The following is a 9,122-nucleotide window of genomic DNA, read 5'->3' as shown; positions in this document are numbered from 1 at the left end:
CAAGCTAGTGCCAACTCACATTAAAATCTTGTCAGGTGTCATGTTTTGATTGGTCAAACTATAAATGAGGTGATGTACCCAACTTATCTAATAATTTTTCTCGTCGATAAATATCACATGCAATGATGTTCAACTACATTTCTTTGATGTCAATCTTCAAAGAAATTATAAATTCTTAAATAAAACTTTTAGATTCTTGACACTGCAATATTTTGACCTCTAGCAACATTTTGGTTTGTAATAGTTTTAAAAGTATGTCCTAATGCATGAATAAGCAACAATTTACAAGTGTTGATATTGATCCTCACTTTAAGTAACAACTATTTGGCAACAATTGAAAATTGTACTCTAAACTTGAATAGGCATCAATTTTCAACAATTGCAATAAAATTCTAAAATAAGTAACATAAAAGTTGTTGCCTATAAAACTTCTTTGATTGTAACATTTAAAAATTTTTCCCTAGCTCAATAGACAACAAAAAATAAATGTTGCTTTTAAATGTTCCTTTTCACAATAGTTAAAAATTGTTGCCTACTATTTATCTAAATATAAAGAAAACTATTTACTTTTATTTTTGATCCATTTTTAATATATTATTATTATTATTTTATTTATTATCTAATTAATTAAATATTTTATTTAAAAAATTAATTCAAAAGTTACTTTAAAAATTATCTATATATATAATATTTCACAAGAGATAACATTATAATAATATTGGAAGAGTGATTAGAGTCTTGGCTTGTATTCAAGAGGTTTAGGGCTTGTTTAACAACCTATTTTAAGAACTATTTTTTATTTTTTAGAACAAAAAAACAAAAAAAAATCTATTTAACAATGTATTTTTAAGAAATTTTTTTGAAAGACAAGAAAATAAAATATTATTTTGGAAAATAAAAAAATAAAAATATCTTTTAAGTGTTTTCATTATTGTTTTGAAAAACAAGAGAGAATTAAAAAAAATTATTTTTATTACTTTTTTGTTTTCAAAAATTTGTTTACAAAACGCTAGTTTTCAGAATAATAAAACCAAAACAATTTCAAACAAGCCCTTAAATTTTTTTTTTGGTAATAATAGGCCCTTAAGTTTTATCCATTTTATATTTGTGTAACAATTCTTAACTATTGCTATAGGTTGACATAAAAAATGTTGTCTATCGTCCTATTACCCTAGACAATAGATAATGCCGGAATATGTAACAATTGAAAAATATTGCCTCTTGCGTAAAGTCAAAGGAAACAATTTTAATAGTTATAACAATAGTTTCAACTATTATAATTAAGCGAAAAAGGTGTGTTGTGTAATTGATATTCCACTTAATTCATAATATTTTCAGTTAGTTAGAGATTTTATTGATTCAAATCTCTAACGAAATAGTTAAAATCAAAGATAAAATATCACAAAAAATTTCTTATTCCTAATACTAAAAATAGCTAACATTGAAATGGTTAATATTTTTTTTTGGGTAAAAAGCGAAATGTATTAAACACATTCATCCTGCTTTACCAACACGAAATTAAATTATTGATTTAAATTTATTAGAGTGATAGAATTAGGAAAATCCTTATTTCTACTCATTTTAGACTACTTAAAATAATATGCGTTAGGGACCAATTTCAATATTGTAACACGTACGGCATTAGAATTACGTATCTAAGTATAATAAATTGTATGATTTTAGTAAATATTAAATAGAAGTGTGAATAATTTATAACGACTTTATTTACAATTATGAAAGATATATAATGGAAAATATTTCATCAATCAATATTATTTTATATAATTATCTGTTATCTACTATTATTAGTTGTATTGTGGTGAACAGTTGGGGCAGCTCTTTCAACGTTTTTTTCTATTCATAATACCTGAATCCTCGACTATGCTTTATTCACATTTTTTATAAAATAAAATATCTGTATATATATATTTATTATATTATTATATTATAAAAAAATTATTTGATGTATTTTCATTTGTCGTGCAGTGAAAAATATCCAAAATATTGCCTATTAGTATTACTAATTGTTATAAACAATAATTTTCATTTAAATTTCCAATTAATTTTCATTAATTTTGTTAAAGCTAATTGCCGATTAATATTGATGATAAATAACCAAATATTTTTGAAAATTATGGCATAACTACATAATATTACTTTGCTGTAAATTAGAAATGAATACGTGGTAAAATTATTCAATGTAATATTTTTGTTTTGGAAAATTGTTAAAAACATTCTTTAAAGTTTGTTTCAAATTTAATTTTTTTTATTCTAATTAATAACTAACTAATTCAAATTAATATTTTAAAAAAGGATTGGATAGATCTTAATTTTCGAATGAACTACATTAATATTTGCCTTAAATTCAAAATTAAAAGTTTTCAAATCTTGATTGAGACTTGACTGAGTCCATGATATTTTAAATTATTTAGAGATTTTGTTCATTCAAAGAAATTTAAACTAACATGAAAGACACATGTAAGTAATAAAAAAGTAATTTATTAAAAATGCTTAAAAATAATTCAAAATTTTTCAAATTACATAGACATATCCCAGTACCAAACCAACAAAATGCCACAAAAGAAAGAGGAAAAAAAGTAAGACAACACAAAACAAGAAAAAACAAAGGAGAGAAAACATGCAAATGTTTTCAATTGGGATCAATGGTTGTGCTAGCTTAACTCATGGTATTGAGTTTGAGCTCTAGGTATATAACTGTATTAAGCATTCGTTAGAAGAGCTTTATCATCAATATGGTCTTACCAGCTTGTCTAAAATAATGTGTAATTATATATAAAAAAGAAAACATGCAAGCAAATTAGCGTTTGCATGTGGGCGTGTGTATATAAACCAAATAGTAGAATTTTGCATCCAATCAATAGCTCAGTTATTTGAGGGGTAAAAACTTTCTATGTTAATGTACTGGCAATCGTTATTATAACATTGGAGGCTTTCGTGGTGAGCAAGAGCGTGCATGAGATCTGACAGCGTAGGGCTGAAACAGTCAAATATCCTATGTCCCATCCTGAAAAGAGGCCAAGGTTGGATTTTAGTCTCATATCTAGTCCAATTCTGAGGGTGGTCTTATCTTGCTTGAATTGGGACAGGATGGGACAAGATAGTAAAATATTCGTAAAAGAGATAGAGCTGAAAGAAAGGATACGGAAGAGAGTCATCGTTCAACGACCTCCTCAATATATAAAATAATGAGAGTTAAAAAAATAAATTACAAAGTGGTTGGCTAACAAAGAAAAATAGGGAAGAAAGCAAGTTAGAGAAAAGAAGATTAAAAAAAAAAGCAAAAGTGAATGAATGTGATTTTCTCTCCTTGTGTTTGGCTTACCAAGAGAAAATGGGGATGAGAAAAAAGAAGTTAATTTCTTATAAACAATAATAATTTTATTATTGGTAAAAAATATGTAGATATAATAGAAAAATATTTTTTAGACAAAATCTAATGAAATAAAAATATAATTGCAAATGTTTACCAAAAAAAATATAGTGGCAAATTAGTTTATCTAATGTGAAATATTATTATAAAATTATTAATATACAATAATATAAAAATTTTAAAAACTATAGCAAATATAAGAATGAAAATGGAGGGATGCAGGAGGTCAGCAATGAAAAACATTCATGGAAGTTGTCCATGTTGATAATACTTTGTCAAAAGTTGGTATTTGATTTGATAAACCGACACCTAATGAGGTTGATATAGGAGGTGCCCAGAAGTAAGTTCAAAGATTAAAATCATGTTTGACTATACCCAATCTATATGTTTAAATTATACATTGATTGTATTGCTAAGCTTACTTGAACCTAGTTATGAAAATTCCCTTTGCCCCCTCTTTCTAGATATTGATATTTGATTAGAAAACAATGGTCATTGAACAACTGTTCATTCACTATAAAAAAACAGTAAATTAGTAATGGAATTTATTTCTATCGCTAATCCATCACAAAGCTGTGGCTAATTCCATTGCTAATATTAGCCATGAAATTATTAGCAACAGAATTTTTCTATCGCAAACACATTGACGGTATTCCATCATAAATTTTGTTGAAAAAACATTTGCGATGGAAATTAGTGATGGAATTTTTGGTCATTAACTTCAAGGATAACCTATTCCCGTTTTGCGACAAGTTTACTGACAGAAGATTTCAATTGCTAATATTAGCCATAGAAATTTTCTATCACAAACACATTGTAGCTATTCCATTGCAAAAATGTTTATGATAGAAATTAGCGATGGAATATTCCATTACTAACTTTAAGGATAACCGATTCTAGTAGAAAATTGTCTGTCACTAATGTCCGTGGGTAATCCATCACTAATTAACATCTGACGGAATGGTCCATCACCAATGTATTATTTTATTAATTTTAATTTGTTTATTATTTTACAATTTAATAAATGGAGAAAATATTTAATTGTAATCCCGCATGTCTCTACTTGCTTTTTTCACTCTTTTTTTTCATAAAATATTAATTTTTTGAATATATATATATATATATATGTATGTATGTATTATATGTACTTTCAACTTTAATATATGACAATGATTATTAAATTAATTCATCAGGCCAAAGATAATATTGTCAATTCTCTATTACTTTCTTAAGTGATTAAAACTTATTGGCATATGTTGGATATATCAAGGTTATTTCATTGTTGATTCAATTGTTATTTGTTTAATATATACCCTAATCACGAGACATTCCGTAGGTTATATATCAAATTGATCTTAGTGATAATAGAGAAAATTTGAATGCCTACTTTGATGGGTTTAATCATCCTTTCTTTTATTTTATTGATACTTTTCTAGTCACATGGAATGTTGAACTTACGAACATTCACAAACTACTTGTCTTGCTTGTAGCCAATTAGGGATGATATATTAGTCCTGTCTTGGTGACATATTATATTTATAATTTTATATTGTAATTAAAATTAATTATACTTTAGTAGTGATTATTTTATTAATCCACTAATTTTTTGTAGTGCCGGTCACTAAACATCAGTACATTTGTTTATAGAAATACAAACACTGGTTCGTCACGTTGTGAGGGACTAGCCCCCTTCCACTAAACATGATCCTGTTGGTGGTTTGATAGAAATTCTCACAAGTCTTTTACCTGTGTTAAATGAGATTTTCTATTTTCTATTTATTTTTTAATTTTTAATATTGCATTTGTAAATTAATTTTTATTATTTTAAAACTTTAAAATCCTATATATTTTATTTTTTCTAAACATATATTCTCAAATAATATGATATTTATTTTGTGTTTATTGAGAAATATTATAATCTTTCAATTAGAATTTTTTAAACTAAAAATAGTTTTGAAATAAAATTAAAACATTTTTGTAGTCATTACATTTTAAAAATAAAATAATAAATTTATTGTAAAATTTCAAATTTTTGTAGGCCAAAAAGACATATACAATTCTATTGATTTGGATTGCAAACTTATATATATATATATATATATATATACTCCCTTTATTCAAAAATATAAGGCATTTTTTAAAAAGTTGGATGTTAAAAAATATAAGGTATTTTTAGTCTTTGGAAGTGTAATTATTACATTTTTTTCAAAAGTGCCCCTATTGATAATGACTTTATATTTTTTGTAGGATAGGGATAAATATAAAAAAATATGGTTAGTTAAAAATAGGTAACTACTTTATTGAAGGGTGAGATTCGGTTAAAAATACCTTACATTTTTTAATAGAGGGAGTATCTATATATAAAAGAATTTTATATTATTAAATTTATATTCCCTCCAATTGTTTCATATTTTAGTTCTAATCCCTCCAAAAATTTTACTGTCTCCTTCCTTTAGTTCTAAAATGCACTGCACAACATAAGCCACAACTCTTCCTTTAGTTCTACCTCCTTCCTCTTCTCTCTAAGTTCAAACCTTCACCGGTTTCTCCTTCCTCCTCTACTCCTTTCTCCATATTTGAAGCTTGGAAACTTTGAAACTGAGAGCAAAAAGTTTCTATTCATGTTATCTTCTTATTGCATTTGAGAGCTAAGCAAGGTTCACTTTTCTATTTGAGTGTTTATTGTTGTCTACTTCTACAACATTGCTATTTGCTTCTCTCACATAGCTCTTTTAGGATTAGGTTCAATTTACTCATCCCTACCCTTTGCTTTGGTTTTTGTTTTGAGATCTAGAATTGATTGAATAGATACCCAGATTGAGTACTTGTAAATAATTTTCATAGTTTCATCTCTCTGTGTGGTGTTTAGGCAAATGAATTTATGATGCCTCTTTTGTTCAATTATCCATTTTTTAATGAATCTTGAAAGTTTATGGCCATTATTTTACTTTTATTATGTCTCGTAAGGCTGTGTGAAGTGATGACTCAAAATTTAAATATTTTGTTTCTTGTTCACAAAGTTTGCAAAGTTTGAACTATGCATTAGATGGATTGTTTTATATATAGAGCTTAATCATTGTCTCCATTAGATGGATTGTTTTAAATATTCATTTAGCACCTGGTTTCACTTTTCTTCCTAAGTATAGAAGTTTATTTTTAGTCATTCAGCATGTTGTTTTATATATAGAGCTGTCTTTTGATTTTTATTTGTATGGGGTGTCTCATAGGTAGCAATTGAGAAGCATTCTAGAATAGACTTGCTTGAATGTTACGATGACCCAAGATGAGGATGGAGCTCCACATGTAATAGAGAAAAGGACTATATGGACTTAGGCCCAGCCCATAATAAGCATAAGGTTAGCCATGCATGCACATGCAAAAGCACCTGAAAGAAGAAACCCATGTGGAAACTAAGGGAGCTAAAGGTTATTTAGGGAGAGATAATAAGAATGAGTGGGGTTGAATATTTTGTGTAATGTTTTATCTAAAAACGTTCTACCTTTTTCTTTGTATTTTTGACAATTCTATTACTCGCCTACATGTTTGATTATGTTATCACTGGTTTAGTACCTCCATTATAATCAATATATCTCCATATTTCTAGATTTCATTGTGTGATTGTAATATTTTGGTGCTTTCATTGAGAGCCATTCCATGGTGTCAGATAATGGTCGGTTTATCAAACTTCAATCTAAGGTGAGGATGTCACATGAATGGATGGATGATGCATCAGGTCATTTCTTGAAGATCAAAGGGTTATTGGAGTCATTCGTGTAACATCCTAGATTTTAACTTTGAGAACTTTTGATATTTATAAGGGCATTTTAGTTAAATTAACTGAATTTCTGGTTAATAATGTTTTTGGGTGACTAGTGGAGCTTTTGGATCTTTGAATAGCCTTAGAAGAGGGCTAAATCAAAGTATGAGCAGGTTGTGCCATAGAGAGAGATTTAATCTAAGTGTGAAGCTCTCTGTGTCATGTGCTGTAGTGCACGTGCAAAATCTACACTTATCAATTTATGAAATCAGACCAAAACTTAGTAGAGGGAAAGATAGAATGAAGAGCGATGACAAGCAATGATTAGAGGGTGCTAGGGCTTAACATTAGGGTCACTTAGGAAGCATTTAGAGCAAGATTTAGTTTTGGGTAAGCTTTCTACACTTCTCCCTCTCCTATATTTGAACTTTTCTAATGATTAGGGTATTGTGGGGAATGTGATTTCATGTTTTCTTAGCTAATGGCTAAACCCATTTCCTTAGTTAAGGTTTTGGGTAGTTAAATCAAGCCTCTAAACTAATATTTATGGATTATTTAATGATTTAAAGTTGTGGCTTAGGGTTTGGATGAGCCCTAGGCAAAATTTCATGATTAAGAACAATATGATTAAGAACAATATAGATAATGTAATAGTATTATTTATTTTCTGGGATGTTAAATAGAATTAACGTACTATATTGGAAGAATTGTTAGGGGTAAATTGAGGTTTTGAATATAATGGGTATCCTAGTTATGTTAAAAATGAGGTAGTCAGTGTATGGATTGATAATTAAGGGTTTAATCTTATAGATCAACCTTTGATCAAGTATTATGGTGCTAGTAGACATGTGTGGAGTCGTTGGTTAACTACAGTAACCCTTTTAATGAAAAAAGGTTGAGGTAAAAGGATTATTTAATCTCCTTTGTGTGTTTGAATGATAGTGTGTTAGATTTTAAAGTTAATGTATTGGTTTGGTACTAGCATATTAATAATATGAAAGTATGATTTTTGAAGTTATGTGAAGTGAAATGAAAAGTTGTTTTAATGTAAGTATTTGAAAAGCTAAATACTATTTTTATGTATAACTTCCTACGAAATTCTATAGTTTACTTGGAAATAAGAAATTGTGATAATTTAAATGTTATGATTATGTGTTGGAATCCTTAAGCATGTTAGCAAGATCATTATAAGAGGGTGGGAGTTCACCCTAGTGTGTTGTTGGGACATTGTTTAAAAATCTATATGGTACACTGACACCATAGAGGCCTCGGTGCTCATTATTATATTGTTTGGAAGTCATAGTAGGTAGATTGGACATTGATACCCGTAATTTCATGGATAAGGGGAATCTGTAGTCCATAGTGGGTGAAGACACTTTTGGTCGGGGCTACCTCCTATAATGGTTAGCATAAGATAGTCCAGTCACATGGACTTGGTCCTATTGAGTTATCTGTCCACAGATTTAGTTAGAAGATATAAGGAGGTTATAAGGTGGTATGTTGATCATGCATATCATACTATTTCAATATGTGTGGATTTACGTGACTTGTTACATATTTTATTATGCCACTTCACATATGCACAAACTGCTCTCACACATGAATAATTAACAAGACTATTTGGTTACTGGGTTCTCGACTCACCCTATGGTTACATTTTACAAGTGAAGGCTTCAATAGGAGTAAGGGAAAGGAAGGTGTGTTTAAACATCATGAAAACTAGTTAGTGTTTATATGGCCCTATCTATTTTCTCTAGGTTGTAACAAATGAAATATGCATATGCCAACTTAAGAAAAACATATGTCCTTTTATATGTACTTGCATGATTACTATTGTTATTTGTAGGTATCTCGGCTTGGGATGCATTGATTGTGTTGTATTGGTTGTGAGAGGTTGAAATACTAGTGGAAGTGTTAGTTTTGTATTGATTCATGTGTTAGATTAGCCCTTGGATTGATTATGTGAGATTGTTA

This window comes from Prosopis cineraria, unplaced genomic scaffold (genome assembly GCF_029017545.1).
Source record: "Prosopis cineraria cultivar Desert tree isolate PC_DT_omini unplaced genomic scaffold, ASM2901754v1 PC2, whole genome shotgun sequence".
NCBI classification, from domain to species: domain Eukaryota; kingdom Viridiplantae; phylum Streptophyta; class Magnoliopsida; order Fabales; family Fabaceae; genus Prosopis; species Prosopis cineraria.
This window is presented reverse-complemented; position numbering follows the sequence as displayed.